Source organism: Somniosus microcephalus, chromosome 2 (genome assembly GCF_052327205.1).
Source record: "Somniosus microcephalus isolate GS21.2 chromosome 2, FLI_Smic_1.0, whole genome shotgun sequence".
Taxonomy (NCBI): Eukaryota; Metazoa; Chordata; class Chondrichthyes; order Squaliformes; family Somniosidae; genus Somniosus; species Somniosus microcephalus.
Genome location: NC_140988.1, coordinates 89,221,309 through 89,248,587, shown reverse-complemented (window position 1 = coordinate 89,248,587; position 27,279 = coordinate 89,221,309). Strand labels below are relative to the sequence as shown.

Genomic DNA, 27,279 nt, shown 5'->3' with positions numbered 1-27,279 from the left:
TTTTGCAGCAGCGGCGGCGGTAGTTAAAGAGGCAGGTGTCGGGCGGCCATTTTTATTTCGGTCGACTGCCAGCACCTGCCCCCTTCCGCTTTTGTATGCGGGGTGCCGGCCGCGATCGCTCAGCCTGGCATTCCTCTTGAGTGCCGGGCTGTTTTCACAGCACCCTGCTCCCTGGTGGTCCAGCAGGGCCCCGGTGCGCGCAGCATTAGGCCCCTCTCCTTTAATCAGGGGAGGAGGCCTGCAATGACGCGGCGCTACATGCCAACGTAAAATTCAGTAGTAGCGCCCCAAGCAGGAGTTGGAGCGCTTTCCAGTAGCTGTCCTACTCCTACTTGGGGCGCTACTACTGAATTTATGACGGAGGGGCGCTAACCTTTTCAGGCCGTTAAAATTAGTGCCCCAGTGACATTAGTGCCCCAAAATGGCGCCACACAATTTTCCCCCTAAGTTTCTTAAAAATTGTAATTTTTAATACAATGGAGAAATTTGACACTCCACAAAATTAAAATGAGTTTTTCAGGGCCATCAGATTTGTTTAGCAGTCAATATGCTGTTAAAACCCCAGTTACACCTATTCCAACAAGGCCTAACTTTTAATTGAATATTTAGCACCAATATTACGCGGAAACGCTCAAGTTTTCGTCAGTTTCACTGATTTTTCCCTGATTGCACTGATTGCCGGCTGTGGAGGGGACGGGGGAGGTCCACAGCGCAGCTTCAGGATTTCTGCATTTAGATGCGCAGGCTCGAATCCTGAAGTTGCGGTCAGTTTCAAAGGGGTAATAACAGCGAACACTGCTCATTTGCTCTTATTACCCACTGCAAATTCCGGGCCATCAAGGTCTTCATGTAATCAAAGGATTTTTAGACCAAGTGATATATTTAAATATTCATCAGTGTTCCAATTATACTTGCAGATAGCTGTTTTTTGAATGGCATGAGTAGACAGCACTGAGTTATACTGCCCATTCACACTATTCCCCAGTCAGGGGGAAATCACAGCCAGTAGCATAAAATTTCATAGAAATTACAACACACAAACAGGCCGCTCGACCCAACTAGTCCACGTTGGTGTTTATCCTCACGAGAGCAGTATGTGCCTGCCCTGTTCCCATATTCTTTTACCCACTTTCTTTCAGCCAACCAATCTTCCCTGTTCTTAAATTTGAAATGGGCCCGGAAGTTTCTCAGAGATGCCCTCGCTCCATTTCCCCAGCTTTGCCAGAAATGCAGCAGAGAAGTGGGAGCAGTTCGAAGAAGATTCCGGTCCATGGTCTCTGCTTCAATCACAAACTCCAGGAAGCATTCCAAACATTTCTAATACTTGAAAAGAATTGACTTTCTTGCCAGCTCTTTTCTAATATTGGAAGTTCAAAGATGGGCCAGTGGACAGCTTGAGATTATTGAAAGTTTCAGTTTTACAGTTGAAAAAGTTGGCTTTGACCTGGTTGTAGTTATACTGAGGGCTACGCACCATTTAAGAATGTACATGCTTGAGGTGGTCTCACCGGAGGTCAAATCATGGGAGTGGCACCTGTATTTACATTATGGGAGTCATTTTAACCCCCAAGAACGGGTGGGTTTGGCCAGACCCCAAACTTGACCTCAACCTGCCCACTTCCGGTTTTACTGGAGTCAAGGTGAGGTGGGTGGGCATCCAATCTGCTCTCAGGAAGCGGGTCGGATGTTAAAAACTTTTAAGGAAGCAAGCCTCAGGAAACCCGATGGGGATAAGGTGAGAAGGGCAGGATCCATAAGGTAAGTGCCTCAACAGCACGACTTATGGGCCAGGAGGAACAGAAGTGTTTCCTCCCGGCCCAACAAGTTTAGCTGCTTCCAGCTCCATGACTGCCAAATTGCCCCGATCTCCCCCCACGATTTCCCCCCACCTCCACGCTCTCCCCACCCCCGCGATCTCTCCCCGACATCGATCCCACACCTCAACACCCGCAATCTCTCCCCCAGCAATCTCTTCCCCTAGAGCAAAATCTCTCCCCGACCACGATCCGCTACCCTCGCGATCGCCCCCCCGATCATGATTGCGCCCCCCAACCACAATCTCTCCCCTGACCACAATCTCTCCCCCGACCTCGATTTCGCCCCGACCTCGGTCTCTCCCCCGAACACGATCTCCCCCTCCGACCACGATCTCCCCCCGACCACGATCTCTCCCGACCACGATCACCCCCTCTGACCACGATCTCCCCCTGACCACGATCACCCCCCCGAACACGATCTCCCCCCGACCACGATCTCCCCCGACCACGATCTCCCCCGACCACGATCACCCCCTCTGACCACGATCTCCCCCTGACCACGATCACCCCCCGACCACGATCTCCCCCGACCACGATCTCCCCCTACCACGATCTCCCCCGACCACGATCACCCCCTGGACCATGATCTCCCCCCGACCACGATCTCCCCCTTGACCACGATCCTCCCCACGACCACGATCACCCCCTGGACCATGATCTCCCCCCGACCACGATCTCCCCCTTGACCACGATCTCCCCACGACCACGATCTCTCTCCCCGACCACGATCTCCCTCCGACCACGACCTCCCCCCCGACCACGACCTCTCTCCCCGACCACGATCTCTCTCCCCGACCACGATCTCTCTCCCCGACCACGATCTCCCCCGACCACGATCTCCCCCTACCACGATCTCCCCCGACCACGATCACCCCCTGGACCATGATCTCCCCCGACCACGATCTCCCCCTTGACCACGATCTCCCCACGACCACGATCTCTCCCCCGACCACGATCTCCCTCCGACCACGACCTCCCCCCCGACCACGACCTCTCTCCCCGACCACGATCTCTCTCCCCCGACCACGATCTCTCTCCCCGACCACGATCTCTCCCCGACCATGATCTCTCTCCCCGACCACGATCTCTCCCCGACCACGATCTCTCCCCGACCACGATCTCTCCCCCCGACCACGATCTCTCCCTGACCACGATCTCTCCCCCGACCACGATCTCTCCCCCGACCATGATCTCCCCCACCACGATCTCCCCCCGACCACGATCTCCCCCCCAACCACGATCTCCCTCCGAACCACGATCTCCCCCCAACCACGATCTCCCCCGGACCACGATCTCTCCCCCGACCACGATCTCCCCCCAACCACGATCTCCCCCCGACCACGATCACCCCCGGACCACAATCTGTCCCCCCAACCACGATCACACTCTGACCACAATCTCCCCTCCGACCACGATCTCTCCCCCCAACCAAGATCTCTCCCTGACCACGATCTCCCCCCCAACCACGATCTCCCTCCGACCACGATCTCCCCCCAACCATGATCTCCCCCCGACCACGATCTCCCCCTGACCATGATGTCACCCCCAACCACAATCTCCCTCCGACCACGATCTCCCCCCGACCATGATCTCCCCCCGTCCACGATCTCTCCCCGACCACGATCTACCTCCGACCTCGATTTCCCCCGACCACGATCTCCCCCGACCACGATCTCCCCCTCTGACCGCGATCTCCCCCTGACCACGATCACCCCCCGACCACGATCTCCCCCGACCACGATCTCCCCTACCACGATCCCCCCCGACCACGATCTCCCCTGACCACGACCTCCCCCGACCACGATCTCCCCGACCACGATCTCCCCCCCGACCACAATCTCCCCCTGGACCATGATCTCCCCCCGACCACGATCTCCCCCTTGACCACGATCTCCCCACGACCACGATCTCTCCCCGACCACGATCTCCCTCCGACCACGACCTCCCCCCCGACCACGACCTCTCTCCCCGACCACGATCTCTCTCCCCGACCACGATCTCTCTCCCCGACCACGATCTCTCCCCGACCATGATCTCTCTCCCCGACCACGATCTCTCCCCGACCACGATCTCTCCCCCGACCACGATCTCTCCCCCCGACCACGATCTCTCCCTGACCACGATCTCTCCCCCGACCACGCTCTCTCCCCTGACCACGATCTCCCCCTGACCATGATGTCACCCCCGACCACGATCTCCCTCCGACCACGATCTCCCTCTGACCACGATCTCCCTCCGACCACGATCTCCCCCCGACCACGATCTCCCTCCGACCACGATCTCTCCCCCCAACCAAGATCTCTCCCTGACCACGATCTCCCCCCAACCACGATCTCCCTCCGACCACGATCTCCCCCCAACCATGATCTCCCCCCGACCACGATCTCCCCCTGACCATGATGTCACCCCCAACCACGATCTCCCTCCGACCACGATCTCCCCCGACCATGATCTCCCCCCGTCCACGATCTCTCCCCGACCACGATCTACCTCCGACCTCGATTTCCCCCGACCACGATCTCCCCCCAACCACGATCTCACCCCCGACCACGATTTCACCCCCGACCACGATCTCCCCGACCACGAACTACCCCCAACCACGATCTCCCTCTGACCACGATCTCTCCCCCCAACAACGATCTCCCCCCGACCACAATCTCCCCCCCGACCACGATCTCTCCCCTGACCATGATCTCTCCCCACGACCATGATCTCCCCCCATCCACGATCTCCCTCTGACCACGATCTTACCCCCCGACCACGATCTCTCCCCTGACTATGATCCCCCCCGACCACGATCTCCCCCCGAACACGATCTCTCTCTGGCCATGATGTCCCCCCGACCACGATGTCCCCCCGACCATGATCTCTCCCCCGACCACGATCTCTCCCCCGACCACGATCTCTCCCCCGACCACGATCACCCCCCGACCATGATCTCCCTCTGACCACGATCTCCCTCCGACCACGAACGCCCCGACCACGATCTCTACCCTACCACGATCTCCCCGGACCTCGATCTCCCCCGACCACGATCTCCCCCGCGACCACGATTTCCCTCCAACCACGATCTCCCCCGACCTCGATCTCCCCCGACCACGATCCCCCCCGACCACGATCTCCCCCCCTACCACGATCTCCCCAAAACACGATCTCTCACCCGACCATGAACTCCCCCCGACCACGATCTCTCCCCGACCACGATCTACCTCCGACCTCGATTTCCCCCCGACCACGATCTCCCCCCGACCACGATCTCACCCCGGACCACGATTTCACCCCCGACCACGATCTCCCTGACCACGAACTACCCCTGACCACGATCTCCCTCCGACCACGATCTCTTCCCCCCAACAACGATCTCCCCCCGACCACAATCTCCCCCCCGACCACGAACTCTCCCCTGACCATGATCTCTCCCCACGACCACGATCTCCCCCCATCCACGATCTCCCTCTGACCACGATCTTACCCCCCGACCGCGATCTCTCCCGTGACTATGATCCCCCCCGACCACGATCTCCCCCCGAACACGATCTCTCTCCGGCCATGATGTCCCCCCGACCACGATGTCCCCCCGACCACGATCTCTCCCCCGACCACGATCTCTCCCCCGACCACGATCTCTCCCCCCGACCACGATCTCCCCCCGACCACGATCTCCCTCCGACCACGATCTCCCTCCAACCACGATCTGCCCCCGACCACGATCTCCCCCACCGACCACGATCTCCCTCCGACCACGATCTCCCCGACCACGATCTCTACCCTACCACAATCTCCCCGGACCTCGATCTCCCCCGACCACGATCTCCCTCCAACCACGATCTCCCCCGACCTCGATCTCCCCCGACCACGATCTCCCCCCGACCACGATCTCTCCCCCGACCACGATCTCTCCCCCCGACCACGATCTCCCCCCGACCACGATCTCCCTCCGACCACGATCTCCCTCCAACCACGATCTGCCCCCGACCACGATCTCCCCCACCGACCACGATCTCCCTCCGACCACGATCTCCCCGACCACGATCTCTACCCTACCACAATCTCCCCGGACCTCGATCTCCCCCGACCACGATCTCCCTCCAACCACGATCTCCCCCGACCTCGATCTCCCCCGACCACGATCTCCCCCCGACCACGATCTCCCCCCGACCACAATCTCCCCCCAACCACAATCTGTCCCCCCAACCACGATCACACTCTGACCACAATCTCCCTCCGACCACGATCTCTCCCCCCAACCAAGATCTCTCCCTGACCACGATCTCCCCCCAACCACGATCTCCCTCCGACCACGATCTCCCCCCAACCATGATCTCCCCCCGACCACGATCTGCCCCTGACCATGATGTCACCCCCAACCACGATCTCCCTCCGACCACGATCTCCCCCGACCATGATCTCCCCCCGTCCACGATCTCTCCCCGACCACGATCTACCTCCGACCTCGATTTCCCCCGACCACGATCTCCCCCCGACCACGATCTCACCCCCGACCACGATTTCACCCCCGACCACGATCTCCCCGACCACGAACTACCCCCAACCACGATCTCCCTCTGACCACGATCTCTCCCCCCAACAACGATCTCCCCCCGACCACAATCTCCCCCCCGACCACGATCTCTCCCCTGACCATGATCTCTCCCCACGACCATGATCTCCCCCCATCCACGATCTCCCTCTGACCACGATCTTACCCCCCGACCACGATCTCTCCCCTGACTATGATCCCCCCCCGACCACGATCTCCCCCTGAACACGATCTCTCTCCGGCCATGATGTCCCCCCGAGCACGATGTCCCCCCGACCATGATCTCTCCCCCGACCACGATCTCTCCCCCGACCACGATCTCCCCCCGACCATGATCTCCCTCCGACCACGATCTCCCTCCGCCCACGATCCCCCCGACCACGATCTCTACCCTACCACGATCTCCCCGGACCTCGATCTCCCCCGACCACGATCCCCCCCGACCACGATCTCCCCCCCGACCACAATCTCCCCCCCGACCACGATCTCCCCAAAACACGATCTCTCACCCGACCACGATCTCCCTCGACCACGATCTCCCCCGACCACGATCTCTCCCGCCGACCACGATCTCCCCCTGACCATGATCTCTCCCCCGACTACGATCTCCACTGACCACGATCTGTCCCCCTGACCACGATCTCACCCCGACCACGATCTCTCCCCCAACTACGATCTCCCCCCGAACACGATCTCCCCCTGACCACGATCTCTCCCCGACCACAATCTCCCCCCGACCACTCCCCGACCACGATCTCCCCCCACCACGATCTCCCCCCAACCACGATCTCCCACCGACCACGATCTCCCCCCGACCACGATCTCCCCCCGACCACGATCACCCCCCGACATTGATCTCCCCCCGACCACGATCTCCCCCGACCACGATCTCACCCCGACCGCGATCTCCCCCCAACCATGATGTCCTCCCGACCACTATCTCCCCCCGACCACGAACTCCCCTCGAACACGATTTCACCCCAGACCATGATTTCCCCCCGACCACGATCTCCCCCTGACCACGATCTCTCCCCGACCACGATCTCCCCCCCGACCACGATCTCCCCCCGACCATGATCTCCCTCCGACCACGATCTCCCTCCGACCACGATCCCCCCAACCACGATCTCTACCCTACCACGATCTCCCCGGACCTCGATCTCCCCCGACCACGATCTCCCCCTCGACCACGATCTCCCTCCAACCACGATCTCCCCCGACCACGATCTCCCCCCCGACCACAATCTCCCCCCCGACCACGATCTCCCCAAAACACGATCTCTCCCCCGACCACGATCTCCCTCGACCACGATCTCCCCCGACCACGATCTCTCCCGCCGACCACGATCTCCCCCTGACCATGATCTCTCCCCCGACTACGATCTCCACTGACCACGATCTCTCCCCCTGACCACGATCTCACCCCGACCACGATCTCTCCCCCGACTACGATCTCCCCCCGAACACGATCTCCCCCTGACCACGATCTCTCCCCGACCACAATCTCCCCCCGACCACTCCCCGACCACGATCTCCCCCCACCACGATCTCCCCCCAACCACGATCTCCCACCGACCACGATCTCCCCCCGACCACGATCTCCCCCCAACCACGATCACCCCCCGACATTGATCTCCCCCCGACCACGATCTCCCCCGACCACGATCTCACCCCGACCGCGATCTCCCCCCAACCATGATGTCCTCCTGACCACTATCTCCCCCCGACCACGAACTCCCCTCGACCACGATTTCACCCCAGACCATGATTTCCCCCCGACCACGATCTCCCCCTGACCACGATCTCTCCCCGACCACGATCTCCCCCCGACCACGATCTCCCCCCGACCACGATCTCCCCCCGACCACGATCTCCCCCCGACCATGACCTCCCCCCTACCACGATCTTCCCCCGACCACGATCTCCCACCGACCACGATCTCTCCCCGACCACGATCTACCCCCGACCACGATCTCCCCCCGACCACGATCTCTCCTCCTGACCACGATCTCTCCTGACCACGATCTCCCCCCGACCACGATCTCCCCCTTGACCTCGATCTCCATCCGACCAGGAGCTCCCCCCGAACATGATCTCTCCCCGACCACGATCTCCCCCCGACCACGATCTCCCCCGACCACGATCTCACCCCGACCGCGATCTCCCCCCAACCACGATGTCCTCCCGACCACTATCTCCCCCCGACCACGAACTCCCCTCGACCACCATCTCTCCCCCCCGACCATGATCTCCCCCGACCACGATCTCCCCCCGACAACGATCTCTCCCCCATGACCACTAACTCCCCCCGACCACGAACTCCCCTCGACCACGATCTCTCCCCGACCATGATCTCCCCCGACCAGGATCTCTCCCCGACCATGATCTCTCCCCCGTCTACGATCTCCCCCGACCACGATCTCCCCCCGAACACGATCTCCCTCCAACCACGATGTCCCCCCGACCACGATCTCTCCCCCGACCATGATCTCCCCCCGACCACGATTTCCCATCGACCACGATCTCCCCCGACCACGATCTCCCCCGACCACAACCTCTCCCCCGACGACGATCTCCCCCGACCACGATCTCCCCCCGACCACGATCTATCCCCCGACCACGCTCTCCCCCCGACCACGCTCTACCCCCGACCACGCTCTCCCCCCAAACCACGATCTCCCCCCGACCACGATCTCCCCCCCACCACGATCTCTCACCGACCACGATCACCCCCGGACCACAATCTGTCCCCCCAACCACGATCACACACTGACCACAATCTCCCTCCGACCACGATCTCCCTCCGACCATGATCTCCCCCCGACCACGATCTCCCCCCCGACCACGATCTCCCCCCAACCATGATCTCCCCCGCGACCACGATCGCCCCCTGACCATGATGTCACCCCCGACCACGATCTCCCTCCGACCACGATCTCCCCCCCGGCCACCATCTCCCTCCGACCACGATCTCCCTCCGACCATGATCTCCCCCCGTCCACGATCTCTCCCCGACCACGATCTACCTCCGACCACGATTTCCTCCCGACCACGATCTACCCCCGACCACGATCTCACCCCCGACCACGATTTCACCCCCGACCACGATTTCACCCCCGACCACGATCTCCCCGACCACGAACTACCCCCGACCACGATCTCCCTCCGACCACGATCTCTCCCCCCAACAACGATCTCCCCCCGACCACAATCTCCCCCCCCGACCACGATCTCTCCCCTGACCATGATCTCTCCCCACGACCACGATCTCCCCCCCATCCACGATCTCCCTCTGACCACGATCTTACCCCCCCGACCACGATGTCCCCCCGACCACGATGTCCCCCCGACCACAATCTCTCCCCCGACCACAATCTCTCCCCCGACCACGATCTCCCTCCGACCACGATCTGCCCCCGACCACGATCTCCCCCACTGACCACGATCTCCCTCCGACCACAATCTCCCCGACCATGAGCTCTACCCTACCACGATCTCCCCGGACCTCGATCTCCCCTGACCACGATCTCCCCCGCGACCACGATCTCCCTCCAACCACGATCTCCCCCGACCTCGATCTCCCCCGACCACGATCTCCCCCGCGACCACGATCTCCCTCCAACCACGATCTCCCCCGACCACGATCTCCCCCGACCACGATCTCCCCCCCGACCACGATCTCCCCCCCGACCACGATCTCCCCCCTGACCACGATCTCCCCCCGACCACGATCTCCCCCAAAACACGATCTCTCCCCCGACCGCGATCTCCCTCGACCACGATCTCCCCCGACCACAATCTCTCCAGCCGACCACGATCTCCCCCTGACCATGATCTCTCCCCCGACTACGATCTCCACCGACCACGATCTCTCCCCCTGACCACGATCTCACCCCGACCACGATCTCTCCCCCGACTACGATCTCCCCCCGAACACGATCTCCCCCTGGCCACGATCTCTCCCCGACCACAATCTCCCCCCGACCACCCCCCGACCACGATCTCCCCCCTACCACGATCTCCCCCCGACCACGATCTCCCACCGACCACGATCTCTCCCCGACCACGATCTCCCCCCGACCATGATCACCCCCCGACATTGATCTCCCCCCGACCACGATCTCCCCCGACCACGATCGCACCCCGACCGCGATCTCCCCTCGACCACCATCTCTCCCCCTCGACCATGATCTCCCCCCGACCACGATCTCCCCCTGACCACGATCTCTCCCCGACCACGATCTTCCCCCGACCACGATCTCCCCCCGACCACGATCTCCCCCCGACCACGATCTCCCGCCGACCACGATCTCTCCCCGACCACGATCTACCCCCGACCACGATCACCCCCCGACCTTGATCTCCCCTCGACCACGATCTTTCCCCCTGACCACGATCTCCCCTGACCACGATCTCCCCCGACCACGATCTCCCCCGACCACGGTCTCCCCCCGACCACGATCTCTCCTCCTGGCCACGATCTCTCCTGACCACGATCTCCCCCCGACCACGATCTCCCCCTTGACCTCGATCTCCATCCGACCAGGAGCTCCCCCCGAACATGATCTCTCCCCGACCATGATCTCCCCCCGACCACGATCTCCCCCGACCACGATCTCACCCCGACCGCGATCTCCCCCCAACCACGATGTCCTCCCGACCACTATCTCCCCCCGACCACGAACTCCCCTCGACCACCATCTCTCCCCCCCGACCATGATCTCCCCCGACCACGATCTCCCCCCGACAACAATCTCTCCCCCATGACCACTAACTCCCCCCGACCACGAACTCCCCTCGACCACGATCTCTCCCCGACCATGATCTCCCCCGACCAGGATCTCTCCCCGACCATGATCTCTCCCCCGTCTACGATCTCCCCCGACCACGATCTCCCCCCGAACACGATCTCCCTCCAACCACGATGTCCCCCCGACCACGATCTCTCCCCCGACCACAATCTCCCCCCGACCACGATCTCCCTCTGACCACGATCTCCCTCCGACCACGATCTCCCTCCAACCACGATCTCCCCCCGACCACGATTTCCCACCAACCACGATCTCCCCCGACCTCGATCTCCCCCGACCTCGATATCCCCCGACCACGATCTCCCCCCCGACCACGATCTCCCCCCGACCAGGATCACTCCCCCGACGACGATCTCCCCCGACCACGATGTCTCTCCCCAACCACGATCTCCCCCTGACCATGACCTCTCCCCCGACTACGATCTCCCCCAACCACGATCTCTCCCCCCGACTACGATCTCCCCCCGACCACGATCTCTCCCCCGACCACGATCTATCCCCCGACCACGCTCTCCCCCCGACCACGCTCTCCCCCCGACCACGATCTCTCCCCGACCACGATCTCTCCCCGACCACGATCTCCCCCGACCACAATCTCCCCCTGACCACGAGCTCCCCCCGACCACGATCTCGCCCCGACTACGATCTCCCCCGACCACGATCACCCCCCGACCACGATCTCCCCCCGACCATGATCTCCCCCCGACCACGATCTCCCCCCCCGTCAACGATCTCCCCGCCAACCACAATCTCCCCCCGACCACGATCTCCCCCCGACCACGATCTCTCCCCCCAACCACGATCTCCCCCGACCACGGTCTCCCCCCAACCACGATCTCTCCCCCTGACCACGATCTCTCCTGACCACGATCTCCCCCCGGCCACGATGTCCCCCTTGACCTTGATCTCCATCCGACCACGATCTCCCCCCGGACACAATCTGCCCCCGACCACGATCTCCCCCCAACCACGATCTCTCCCCCTGACCACGATCTCTCCTGACCACGATCTCCCCCCGACCACGATGTCCCCCTTGGCCTTGATCTCCATCTGACCACGATCTCCCCCCGGACACAATCTGCCCCCGACCACGATCTCCCCCCAACCACGATCTCCCCACAACCACGATCTCCCCCCGACCACGATCTCCCCCCGACCACGATCTCCCCCCGACCACGATCTCCTCCCGACCACTATCTCCCCCCGGCCACGAACTCCCCTCGTCCACCATCTCTCCACCCCGACCATGATCTCCCCCGACCACAATCTCCCCCCCGACAACGATCTCTCCCCCCGACAACGATCTCTTCCCCCGACCAGTAACTCCCCCCGACCATGAATTCCCCTCAACCACGATCTATCCCCGACCATATGATCTCCCCCGATCACGTTCTCTCCCCGACCACGATCTCACCCCCTCCGACCACGATCTCCCCTTGACCACGATCTCCCCCTGACCACGATCTCCCCCCGACCACGATCTCCCCCCGACCATGATCTCTCCCCCGACCACTATCTCCCCCCGGCCACGAACTCCCCTCGTCCACCATCTCTCCACCCCGACCATGATCTCCCCCGACCACAATCTCCCCCCCGACAACGATCTCTCCCCCCGACAACGATCTCTTCCCCCGACCAGTAACTCCCCCCGACCATGAATTCCCCTCAACCACGATCTATCCCCGACCATATGATCTCCCCCGATCACGTTCTCTCCCCGACCACGATCTCACCCCCTCCGACCACGATCTCCCCTTGACCACGATCTCCCCCTGACCACGATCTCCCCCCGACCACGATCTCCCCCCGACCATGATCTCCCCTGGACCACAATCTCCCCCCAACCATGATCTCACCCCGACCACGATTTCCCGCCGACCATGATCTCCCCCCGACCACAATCTCCCCCAGACCACGATCACCCCCTGACCACGATCCACCCCAACCACAATCTCCTCCCGACCATAATCTCCCCCACACCACGATCTGCCCCCGACCACGATCTCACCCCCCGACCACGATCTCTCCCCGACCACAATCTCCCCTGACCATGATCTCCCCCCGACCACAATCTCTCCCCGACCATGATCTCCCCCCGACCATGATATCCCCCCCCCAATCACGAACTCCCTCCGGCCACGATCTCTCCCCCCGACCACGATCTCCCCCAACCACGATCCACCCCCCGACCACGATCTCCCCACATCCACGATCTCTCCCCCAACCACGATCTCCCCCCCGACCACGATCTCCCCCCTGACCACAATCTCCCCCGACCACGATCTCCCCCCGACCATGATCTCCCTCCGACCACGATCTCTCCCCCTGACCACGCTCTCCCCCAACCACAATCTCCTCCCCGACCATGATCTCCCCACGACCACGATCTCCCTCCAACCACGATCTCTACCCCCCGACCATGATCTCTCCCCCCCAACCACAATCTCTCCCCCGACAACTATCTCCCCCGACCACGATCTCCCCCGAATATGATCTCCCCCCAACCACGATCTGCCCCCGAACACGATATCTCTCCCCTGACCCTGATGTCTCCCGACCATGATCTCCCCTGTAAAGACCACCCCCTGACCACGATCTTCCCCCCGACCATGATCTCCCCTCAACCACGATCTCCCCCGACCACGATCTCCCCCCGACCACGATCTCCCCCCGACCACGATCCCCCCCGACCACGATCTCCCCCAACCACGATCTCCCCCCGACCATGATAACCCCCCCGATCACGATCCCTCCCCGACCACGATCTCCCCCGGACCACGATCTCCGCCCGACCACGAACTCCCCCAACCACAATCTCCCCCCGACCACGATCTCCCCCCAACCACTTACTCCCCTGACCACGATCTCCCCCGACCATGATCTCCCTCCGACCACGATCTCTCCCCCTGACCACGCTCTCCCCCCAACCACAATCTCTCCCCCCAATCACAATCTCTCCTTGACCATGACCTCACCCCAGACCACGATCTCCCCATGACCACGATCTCCCTCTGAACACGATCACCCCCCCGACCACGATCTCTCCCCCCAACCACGATCTCTCCCGCGACCACGATCTCTGCCCGACCACGATCTCCCCCCGACCATGATCTCCCCCCATCACAATCTCTCCCCGACCATGATCTCCCCCCGACCATGATATCCCCCCACAATCACGATCTCCCTCCGGCCACGATCTCTCCCCCAACCACGATCCCCCCGCCAACCACGATCTCCCCCAACCACGATCTCCCCCCCGACCACGATCTTCCCCACCAAGAACTCCCCACGACCACGATCTCCCCCCCGACCACAATCTCCCCTGACCACGATCTCCCCCCGAACATGATCTCCCCCCGACCATGATATCCCCCCACAATCACGATCTCCCTCCGGCCACGATCTCTCCCCAAACCACGATCCCCCCACCAACCACGATCTCCCCCAACCACGATCTCCCCCCCGACCATGATCTTCCCCACCAAGAGCTCCCCACGACCACGATCTCCCCCCCGACCACGATCTCCCCACAACCACGATCTCCCCATGACCACGATCTCCCTCCAACCACGATCTCTACCCCACCCGACCATGATCTCTCCCCCCGACCAAAATCTCTCCCCCGACAACTATCTCCCCCGACCACGATCTCCCCTGACGATGATCTCACCCCGACCACGATCTCCCCCCGAACACGATATCTCTCCCCCTGACCATGATCTCTCCCGACCACGATCTCCCCCGTAAAGACCACCCCCCGACCATCATATCCCCCCCGACCATGATCTCCCCTCAACCACGATCCCCCCAACCACGATCTCCCCAACCACGATCTCCACCTGACCACGATCTCCCCCGACCACGAGCTCACCGACCACGATCCCCCTGACCACGATCTCCCCCTGACCACGATCTCCCCCTGACCACGATCTCCCCCTGACCACGATCTCCCCGCGACCACGATCTACCCCCGACCAGCCTCTCCCCCCGACCACAATCTTCCCCCGACCACCATCTCTCCCCCCGACCACGATCTCTCCCCCCTACCACGATCTCCCCCTGACTACAATCTCCCCCGACCACGCTCTCCCCCCGACCACGCTCTCCCCCCGACCACGCTCCCCCCCCGACCACGCTCCCCCCCCGACCACAATCTCCCCCGACCACAATCTCCCCCCGACCACAATCTCCCCCGACCACAATCTCCCCCCCGGACCAAGCTCTCTAGCTCTCTCCCGACCACGATCTCTCCCCCCGACCACAATCTTCCCCGACCGCGCTCTCCTCTCCGACCACGATCTCCCCCCGATCACGATCTCTCCCCGACCACAATCTCCCCCAACCACGATCTCCACCACCGACCATGATCTCCCCCCAACCTCGATCTCCACCCGACCACGATCTCCCCCGACCACGATCTCTCTCCCCGCAACCACAATCTGCCCCCCGACCACGATCTCCCCACGACCACGATCTCCCCCCGACCACGATCTCTCCCCCCTGACCACGATCTCTCTCCCCCGACCACGATCTCCGCCCGACCGCGAAATCTCTCCCCCTGACCACGATCTCGCCCAACCACGATCTCTCCCAACCATGATCTCCACCACCGACCACGATATCCCACGACCACAATCTCCCCCCTGACCACGATCTCTCCCCGACCACAATCTCCCCCCGACCATGATCTCTCCCCGACCACAATCTCCCCCCGACCACGATCTCCCCCTGACCACGATCTCCCCCTGACCACGATCTCTCCCCCGACCACGATCTCCCTCCGACCACGATCTCTCCGCCGACCACGATCTCCCCCCGACCACGATCTCACCCCGACCACGATCTCCCCCCGACCACGATATCTCTCCCCTGACCATGATCTCTCCCAACCACGATCTCTCCCAACCACGATCTCCACCACCGACCACGATATCCCACGACCACAATCTCCCCCCTGACCACGATCTCTCCCCGACCACAATCTCCCCCCGACCATGATCTCCCGCCGACCACGATCTCCCACCGACCACGATCTCCCCCTGACCACGATCTCTCCCCCGACCACGATCTCCCTCCGACCACGATCTCTCCCCTGACCACGATCTCCCCCCGACCACGATCTCTCCCCGACTACGATCTCCCCACTACCATGATCTCCCCCCGACCACGATCTCACCCCGACCACGATCTCCACCCGACCACGATATCCCTCCAACCACGAACTCTCCCCCCCCACGATGTCTCCCCTGACCACGATCTCCCCCCGACCATGATCTCTCCCCCCGACCACGATCTCCCCTGACCATGACCACTCGCCGACCACGATCTCCCCCCGACCACGATCTCCGCCCGACCACGATCTCCCCCCGACCATGATCTCCCCCAGACCACAATCTCCCCCCAATCATGATCTCACCCCGACCACGATTTCCCGCCGATCATGATCTCCCCCCGACCACGATCTCCCCCCGACCACGATCTCTCCCTCGAACACGATCTCCGCCCAACCACGATCTCCCCCCGACCATGATCTCCCCCCGACTGCGATCTCCCCACGACCATGATCTCCCCCTGACCACAATCTCTCCCCCTTGACCACGATCTCTCTCCCCCCGACCACGATCTCTCCCCGACCACGATCTCCCACCGACCATGATATCCCCCCCGATCACGATCTCCCTCCGGCCACGATCTCTCCCCCCGGACCACGCTCTTCCCCCCAACCACAATCTCTCCCCGACCACGATCTCCCCCCCGACCACGATCTTCCCTCGGCCACGATCTCCCTCTGACCACGATCTCCCCCGCCGACTACGATCTCCCCCTGACCACGATCTCCCTCTGAACACGATCACCTCCCTGACCAAGATCTCTCGCCCGACCACGATCTCCCCCCAACCACGACCTCCCCCCGACCACGATCTCCCTCCGAACACGATCACCCCCCTACCACGATCTCCTCCCGACCATGATCTCCCCCCGACCACATTCTCCCTCTGACTACCATCTCCCCCCCCGTCCACGATCTCCCTTCGACCATGATCTCCCCCGACCACGAGCTCACCGACCACGATCTCAATGACCATGATCTCTCCCCAACCAGGAACTCCCTCCGAACACGATCACCCCCGACCTCCCCCGACCACGATCTCCCCCCGACCATGATGTCACCCCCCGACCACGATCTCCCCCGAATATGATCTCCCCCCAACCACGATCTGCCCCCGAACACGATATCTCTCCCCTGACCATGATGTCTCCCGACCATGATCTCCCCTGTAAAGACCACCCCCCGACCACGATCTTCCCCCCGACCATGATCTCCCCTCAACCACGATCTCCCCCGACCACGATCTCCCCCCGACCACGATCTCCCCCCGACCACGATCCCCCCCGACCACGATCTCCCCCAACCACGATCTCCCCCCGACCATGATAACCCCCCCGATCACGATCCCTCCCCGACCACGATCTCCCCCGGACCACGATCTCCGCCCGACCACGAACTCCCCCAACCACAATCTCCCCCCGACCACGATCTCCCCCCAACCACTTACTCCCCTGACCACGATCTCCCCCGACCATGATCTCCCTCCGACCACGATCTCTCCCCCTGACCACGCTCTCCCCCCAACCACAATCTCTCCCCCCAATCACAATCTCTCCTTGACCATGACCTCACCCCAGACCACGATCTCCCCATGACCACGATCTCCCTCTGAACACGATCACCCCCCCGACCACGATCTCTCCCCCCAACCACGATCTCTCCCGCGACCACGATCTCTGCCCGACCACGATCTCCCCCCGACCATGATCTCCCCCCATCACAATCTCTCCCCGACCATGATCTCCCCCCGACCATGATATCCCCCCACAATCACGATCTCCCTCCGGCCACGATCTCTCCCCCAACCACGATCCCCCCGCCAACCACGATCTCCCCCAACCACGATCTCCCCCCCGACCACGATCTTCCCCACCAAGAACTCCCCACGACCACGATCTCCCCCCCGACCACAATCTCCCCTGACCACGATCTCCCCCCGAACATGATCTCCCCCCGACCATGATATCCCCCCACAATCACGATCTCCCTCCGGCCACGATCTCTCCCCAAACCACGATCCCCCCCACCAACCACGATCTCCCCCAACCACGATCTCCCCCCCGACCATGATCTTCCCCACCAAGAGCTCCCCACGACCACGATCTCCCCCCCGACCACGATCTCCCCACAACCACGATCTCCCCATGACCACGATCTCCCTCCAACCACGATCTCTACCCCACCCGACCATGATCTCTCCCCCCGACCAAAATCTCTCCCCCGACAACTATCTCCCCCGACCACGATCTCCCCTGACGATGATCTCACCCCGACCACGATCTCCCCCCGAACACGATATCTCTCCCCCTGACCATGATCTCTCCCGACCACGATCTCCCCCGTAAAGACCACCCCCCGACCATCATATCCCCCCCGACCATGATCTCCCCTCAACCACGATCCCCCCAACCACGATCTCCCCAACCACGATCTCCACCTGACCACGATCTCCCCCGACCACGAGCTCACCGACCACGATCCCCCTGACCACGATCTCCCCCTGACCACGATCTCCCCCTGACCACGATCTCCCCCTGACCACGATCTCCCCGCGACCACGATCTACCCCCGACCAGCCTCTCCCCCCGACCACAATCTTCCCCCGACCACCATCTCTCCCCCCGACCACGATCTCTCCCCCCTACCACGATCTCCCCCTGACTACAATCTCCCCCGACCACGCTCTCCCCCCGACCACGCTCTCCCCCCGACCACGCTCCCCCCCCGACCACAATCTCCCCCGACCACAATCTCCCCCCGACCACAATCTCCCCCGACCACAATCTCCCCCCCGGACCAAGCTCTCTAGCTCTCTCCCGACCACGATCTCTCCCCCCGACCACAATCTTCCCCGACCGCGCTCTCCTCTCCGACCACGATCTCCCCCCGATCACGATCTCTCCCCGACCACAATCTCCCCCAACCACGATCTCCACCACCGACCATGATCTCCCCCCAACCTCGATCTCCACCCGACCACGATCTCCCCCGACCACGATCTCTCTCCCCGCAACCACAATCTGCCCCCCGACCACGATCTCCCCACGACCACGATCTCCCCCCGACCACGATCTCTCCCCCCTGACCACGATCTCTCTCCCCCGACCACGATCTCCGCCCGACCGCGAAATCTCTCCCCCTGACCACGATCTCGCCCAACCACGATCTCTCCCAACCATGATCTCCACCACCGACCACGATATCCCACGACCACAATCTCCCCCCTGACCACGATCTCTCCCCGACCACAATCTCCCCCCGACCATGATCTCTCCCCGACCACAATCTCCCCCCGACCACGATCTCCCCCTGACCACGATCTCCCCCTGACCACGATCTCTCCCCCGACCACGATCTCCCTCCGACCACGATCTCTCCGCCGACCACGATCTCCCCCCGACCACGATCTCACCCCGACCACGATCTCCCCCCGACCACGATATCTCTCCCCTGACCATGATCTCTCCCAACCACGATCTCTCCCAACCACGATCTCCACCACCGACCACGATATCCCACGACCACAATCTCCCCCCTGACCACGATCTCTCCCCGACCACAATCTCCCCCCGACCATGATCTCCCGCCGACCACGATCTCCCACCGACCACGATCTCCCCCTGACCACGATCTCTCCCCCGACCACGATCTCCCTCCGACCACGATCTCTCCCCTGACCACGATCTCCCCCCGACCACGATCTCTCCCCGACTACGATCTCCCCACTACCATGATCTCCCCCCGACCACGATCTCACCCCGACCACGATCTCCACCCGACCACGATATCCCTCCAACCACGAACTCTCCCCCCCCACGATGTCTCCCCTGACCACGATCTCCCCCCGACCATGATCTCTCCCCCCGACCACGATCTCCCCTGACCATGACCACTCGCCGACCACGATCTCCCCCCGACCACAATCTCCCCCACACCACGATCTCCCCCCGACCACGATCTCACCCCCCGACCACGATCTCTCCCCGACCACAATCTCCCCTGACCATGATCTCCCCCCGACCACAATCTCTCCCGCGACCACGACCTCCGCCCGACCACGATCTCCCCCCAACCACGATCTCCCCCCATCACAATCTCTCCCCGACCATGATCTCCCCCCGACCATGATATCCCCCCCCAATCACGATCTCCCTCCGGCCATGATCTCTCCCCCCGACCACGATCTCCCCCAACCACGATCCCCCCCCCGACCACGATCTCCCCCCATCCATGATCTCTCCCCCAACCACGATCTCCCCCCCGACCACGATCTCCCCCCACCAAGATCTCCCCACGACCACGATCTCCCCCCTGACCACAATCTCCCACGACCATGATCTCCCCCCGACCATGATCTCCCTCCGACCACGATCTCTCCCCCTGACCACGCTCTCCCCCCACCAAGATCTCCCCACGACCACGATCTCCCCCCTGACCACAATCTCCCACGACCATGATCTCCCCCCACCACGATCTCCCCCCGACCACGATCTCCCCCCTGACCACAATCTCCCCCGACCATGATCTCCCCCCGACCACGATCTCCCTCCGACCACGATCTCCCCCCCGACCACGATCTCCCCCCACCACGATCTCCCCCCGACCACGATCTCCCCCCTGACCACAATCTCCCCCGACCACGATCTCCCCCCGACCACGATCTCCCCACGACCACGATCTCCCTCCAACCACGATCTCTACCCCCCGACCATGATCTCTCCCCCCGACCACAATCTCTCCCCCGACAACTATCTCCCCCGACCACGATCTCCCCCCGACTATGATCTCCCCCCGACCACGATCTCCCCCCGAACACGATATCTCTCCCCTGACCATGATCTCTCCCGACCACGATCTCCCCTGTAAAGACCACCCCCCGACCACGATCTTCCCCCCGACCATGATCTCCCCTCAACCACAATCTCCCCCGACCACGATCTCCCCCCGACCACGATCTCCCCCCGACCACGATCCCCCCCGACCACGATCTCCCCCAACCACGATCTCCCGCCGACCATGATAACCCCCCCGATCACGATCCCTCCCCGACCACGATCTCCCCCGGACCACGATCTCCCCCCGACCACGATCTCCCCCCAACCACTTACTCCCCTGACCACGATCTCCCCCGACCATGATCTCCCTCCGACCACGATCTCTCCCCCTGACTACGCTCTCCCCCCAACCACAATCTCTCCCCCCAACCACAATCTCTCCTTGACCATGATCTCACCCCAGACCACGATCTCCCCATGACCACGATCTCCCTCTGAACACGATCACCCCCCCGACCACGATCTCTCCCCGACCACGATCTCCCGCGACCATGATCTCCCCCCGACCACAATCTCTCCCGCGACCACGATCTCTGCCCGACCACGATCTCCCCCCGACCATGATCTCCCCCCATCACAATCTCTCCCCGACCATGATCTCCCCCCGACCATGATATCCCCCCACAATCACGATCTCCCTCCGGCCACGATCTCTCCCCCAACCACGATCCCCCCGCCAACCACGATCTCCCCCAACCACGATCTCCCCCCCCGACCACGATCTTCCCCACCAAGATCTCCCCACGACCACGATCTCCCCCCCGACCACAATCTCCCCTGACCACGATCTCCCCCCGACCATGATCTCCCTCCGACCACGATCTCTCCCCCTGACCACGCTCTCCCCCCAACCACGATCTCCCCACGACCACGATCTCCCTCCAACCACGATCTCTACCCCACCCGACCATGATCTCTCCCCCCGACCAAAATCTCTCCCCCGACAACTATCTCCCCCGACCACAATCTCCCCCTGACCACGAGCTCCCCCTCGACCACGATCTCGCCCCGACTACGATCTCCCCCCGACCACGATCACCCCCCGACCACGATCTCCCCCCGACCACGATCTCCCCCCGACCACGATCTCCCCCCGACCACGATCTCCCCCCCGTCAACGATCTCCCCCCCAACCACAATCTCCCCCCGACCACGATCTCTCCCCCCAACCACGATCTCTCCCCCCAACCACGATCTCCCCCGACCACGGTCTCCCCCCAACCACGGTCTCCCCCCAACCACGATCTCTCCCCCTGACCACGATCTCTCCTGACCACGATCTCCCCCCGACCACGATGTCCCCCTTGACCTTGATCTCCATCCGACCACGATCTCCCCCCGACACAATCTGCCCCCGACCACGATCTCCCCCCAACCACGATCTCCCCCCGACCACGATCTCCCCCCGACCACGATCTCCTCCCGACCACTATCTCCCCCCGGCCACGAACTCCCCTCGTCCACCATCTCTCCACCCCGACCATGATCTCCCCCGACCACAATCTCCCCCCCGACAACGATCTCTCCCCCCGACAACGATCTCTCCCCCCGACCAGTAACTCCCCCCGACCACGAACTCCCCTCAACCACGATCTCTCCCCGACCATATGATCTCCCCCGATCACGTTCTCTCCCCGACCACGATCTCACCCCCTCCGACCATGATCTCCCCTTGACCACGATCTCCCCCTGACCACGATCTCCCCCCGACAACGATCTCCCCCCGACCATGATCTCCCCTGGACCACAATCTCCCCCCAACCATGATCTCACCCCGACCACGATTTCCCGCCGACCATGATCTCCCCCCAACCACAATCTCCCCCAGACCACGATCACCCCCTGACCACGATCCACCCCAACCACAATCTCCCCCCGACCACAATCTCCCCCACACCACGATCTCCCCCCGACCACGATCTCACCCCCCGACCACGATCTCTCCCCGACCACAATCTCCCCTGACCATGATCTCCCCCCGACCACAATCTCTCCCGCGACCACAATCTCCCCTGATCATGATCTCCCCCCGACCACAATCTCTCCCTCGACCACGATCTCCCCCGACCACGATCTCTCCAGCCGACCACGATCTCCCCCTGACCATGATCTCTCCCCCGACTACGATCTCCACCGACCACGATCTCTCCCCCTGACCACGATCTCACCCCGACCACGATCTCTCCCCCGACTACGATATCCCACCGAACACGATCTCCCCCTGGCCACCCCCCGACCACCCCCCGACCACGACCTCCCCCCTACCACGATCTCCCCCCGACCACGATCTCCCACCGACCACGATCTCTCCCCGACCACGATCTCCCCCCGACCACGATCACCCCCCGACATTGATCTCCCCCCGACCACGATCTCCCCCGACCACGATCTCACCCCGACCGCGATCAGCCCCCAACCACGATGTCCTCCCGACCACTATCTCCCCCCGACCACGATCTCCCCTCGACCACCATCTCTCCCCCTCGACCAGGATCTCCCCCCGACCACGATCTCCCCCCGACCACGATCTCTCCCCGACCACGATCTCTCCCCGACCACGATCTCCCCCCGACCACGATCTCCCCCCGACCACGATCTCCCCCCGACCACGATCTCCCCCCGACCACGATCTCTCCCCGACCACGATCTACCCCCGACCACGATCACCCCCCGACCTTGATCTCCCCCCGACCACGATCTTTCCCCCCGACCACAATCTCCCCTGACCACGATCTCCCCCGACCACAATCTCCCCCGACCACGATCTCCCCCGACCACGGTCTCCCCCCGACCACGATCTCTCCTCCTGGCCACGATCTCTCCTGACCACGATCTCCCCCCGACTACGATCTCCCCCTTGACCTCGATCTCCATCCGACCAGGAGCTCCCCCCGAACATGATCTCTCCCCGACCACGATCTCCCCCCGACCACGATCTCCCCCGACCACGATCTCACCCCGACCGCGATCTCCCCCCAACCACGATGTCCTCCCGACCACTATCTCCCTCCGACCACGAACTCCCCTCGACCACCATCTCTCCCCCCCGACCATGATCTCCCCCGACCACGATCTCCCCCCGACAACAATCTCTCCCCCATGACCACTAACTCCCCCCGACCACGAACTCCCCTCGACCACGATCTCTCCCCGACCATGATCTCCCCCGACCAGGATCTCTCCCCGACCATGATCTCTCCCCCGTCTACGATCTCCCCCGACCACGATCTCCCCCCGAACACGATCTCCCTCCAACCACGATGTCCCCCCGATCACGATCTCTCCCCCGACCACAATCTCCCCCCGACCACGATCTCCCTCTGACCACGATCTCCCTCCAACCACGATCTCCCCCCGACCATGATTTCCCACCAACCACGATCTCCCCCGACCTCGATCTCCCCCGACCTCGATCTCCCCCGACCACGATCTCCCCCCCGACCACGATCTCCCCCCGACCACGATCTCTCCCCCGACCACGATCTCCCCCGACCACGATCTCCCCTGACCACGATCTCTCTCCCCAACCACAATCTCCCCCTGACCATGACCTCTCCCCCGACTACGATCTCCCCCGACCACGATCTCTCCCCCCGACTACGATCTCCCCCCGACCACGATCTCTCCCCCGACCACGATCTATCCCCCGACCACGCTCTCCCCCCGACCACGCTCTCCCCCCGACCACGATCTCTCCCCGACCACGATCTCTCCCCGACCACGATCTCCCCCGACCACAATCTCCCCCTGACCACGAGCTCCCCCCCGACCACGATCTCGCCCCGACTATGATCTCCCCCCGACCACGATCACCCCCCGACCACGATCTCCCCCCGACCACGATCTCCCCCCGACCACGATCTCCCCCCGACCACGATCTCCCCCCCGTCAACGATCTCCCCCCCAACCACAATCTCCCCCCGACCACGATCTCTCCCCCCAACCACGATCTCTCCCCCCAAACACAATCTCCCCCGACCACGGTCTCCCCCCAACCACGATCTCTCCCCCTGACCACGATCTCTCCTGACCACGATCTCCCCCCGACCACGATGTCCCCCTTGACCTTGATCTCCATCCGACCACGATCTCCCGCCGGACACAATCTGCCCCCAACCACGATCTCCCCCCAACCACGATCTCCCCCCGACCACGATCTCCCCCCGACCACGATCTCCACCCGACCACTATCTCCCCCCGGCCACGAACTCCCCTCGTCCACCATCTCTCCACCCCGACCATGATCTCCCCCGACCACAATCTCCCCCCCGACAACGATCTCTCCCCCCGACAACGATCTCTCCCCCCGACCAGTAACTCCCCCCGACCACGAACTCCCCTCAACCACGATCTCTCCCCGACCATATGATCTCCCCCGATCACGTTCTCTCCCCGACCACGATCTCACCCCCTCCGACCATGATCTCCCCTTGACCACGATCTCCCCCTGACCACGATCTCCCCCCGACAACGATCTCCCCCCGACCATGATCTCCCCTGGACCACAATCTCCCCCCAACCATGATCTCACCCCGACCACGATTTCCCGCCGACCATGATCTCCCCCCAACCACAATCTCCCCCAGACCACGATCACCCCCTGACCACGATCCACCCAAACCACAATCTCCCCCCGACCACAATCTCCCCCACACCACGATCTCCCCCCGACCACGATCTCACCCCCCGACCACGATCTCTCCCCGACCACAATCTCCCCTGACCATGATCTCCCCCCGACCACAATCTCTCCCGCGACCACGACCTCCGCCCGACCACGATCTCCCCCCAACCACGATCTCCCCCCATCACAATCTCTCCCCGACCATGATCTCCCCCCGACCATGATATCCCCCCCCAATCACGATCTCCCTCCGGCCATGATCTCTCCCCCCGACCACGATCTCCCCCAACCACGATCCCCCCCCGACCACGATCTCCCCCCATTCTTGATCTCTCCCCCAACCACGATCTCCCCCCCGACCACGATCTCCCCCCACCAAGATCTCCCCACGACCACGATCTCCCCCCTGACCACAATCTCCCCCGACCATGATCTCCCCCCGACCATGATCTCCCTCCGACCACGATCTCTCCCCCTGACCACGCTCTCCCCCCACCAAGATCTCCCCACGACCACGATCTCCCCCCTGACCACAATCTCCCCCGACCACGATCTCCCCCCGACCACGATCTCCCCACGACCACGATCTCCCTCCAACCACGATCTCTACCCCCCGACCATGATCTCTCCCCCCGACCACAATCTCTCCCCCGACAACTATCTCCCCCGACCACGATCTCCCCCCGACTATGATCTCCCCCCGACCACGATCTCCCCCCGAACACGATATCTCTCCCCTGACCATGATCTCTCCCGACCACGATCTCCCCTGTAAAGACCACCCCCCGACCACGATCTCCCCCCGACCACGATCCCCCCCGACCACGATCTCCCCCAACCACGATCTCCCGCCGACCATGATAACCCCCCCGATCACGATCCCTCCCCGACCACGATCTCCCCCGGACCACGATCTCCCCCCGACCACGATCTCCCCCCAACCACTTACTCCCCTGACCACGATCTCCCCCGACCATGATCTCCCTCCGACCACGATCTCTCCCCCTGACTACGCTCTCCCCCCAACCACAATCTCTCCCCCCAACCACAATCTCTCCTTGACCATGATCTCACCCCAGACCACGATCTCCCCATGACCACGATCTCCCTCTGAACACGATCACCCCCCCGACCACGATCTCTCCCCGACCACGATCTCCCGCGACCATGATCTCCCCCCGACCACAATCTCTCCCGCGACCACGATCTCTGCCCGACCACGATCTCCCCCCGACCATGATCTCCCCCCATCAAAATCTCTCCCCGACCATGATCTCCCCCCGACCATGATATCCCCCCACAATCACGATCTCCCTCCGGCCACGATCTCTCCCCCAACCACGATCCCCCCGCCAACCACGATCTCCCCCAACCACGATCTCCCCCCCCGACCACGATCTTCCCCACCAAGATCTCCCCACGACCACGATCTCCCCCCCGACCACAATCTCCCCTGACCACGATCTCCCCCCGACCATGATCTCCCTCCGACCACGATCTCTCCCCCTGACCACGCTCTCCCCCCAACCACGATCTCCCCAC

At 63.0% G+C, this 27,279-nt stretch overlaps 1 protein-coding gene across 2 annotated transcripts in view; it reads left to right on the top strand.

The window, feature by feature from the left end:
- LOC147122795 (E3 ubiquitin-protein ligase MARCHF1-like) overlaps positions 1–27,279 on the top strand; it is an 881,994-nt gene that overhangs the window by 138,036 nt on the left and 716,679 nt on the right. The gene's annotated exons all lie outside the window — the stretch shown is intronic.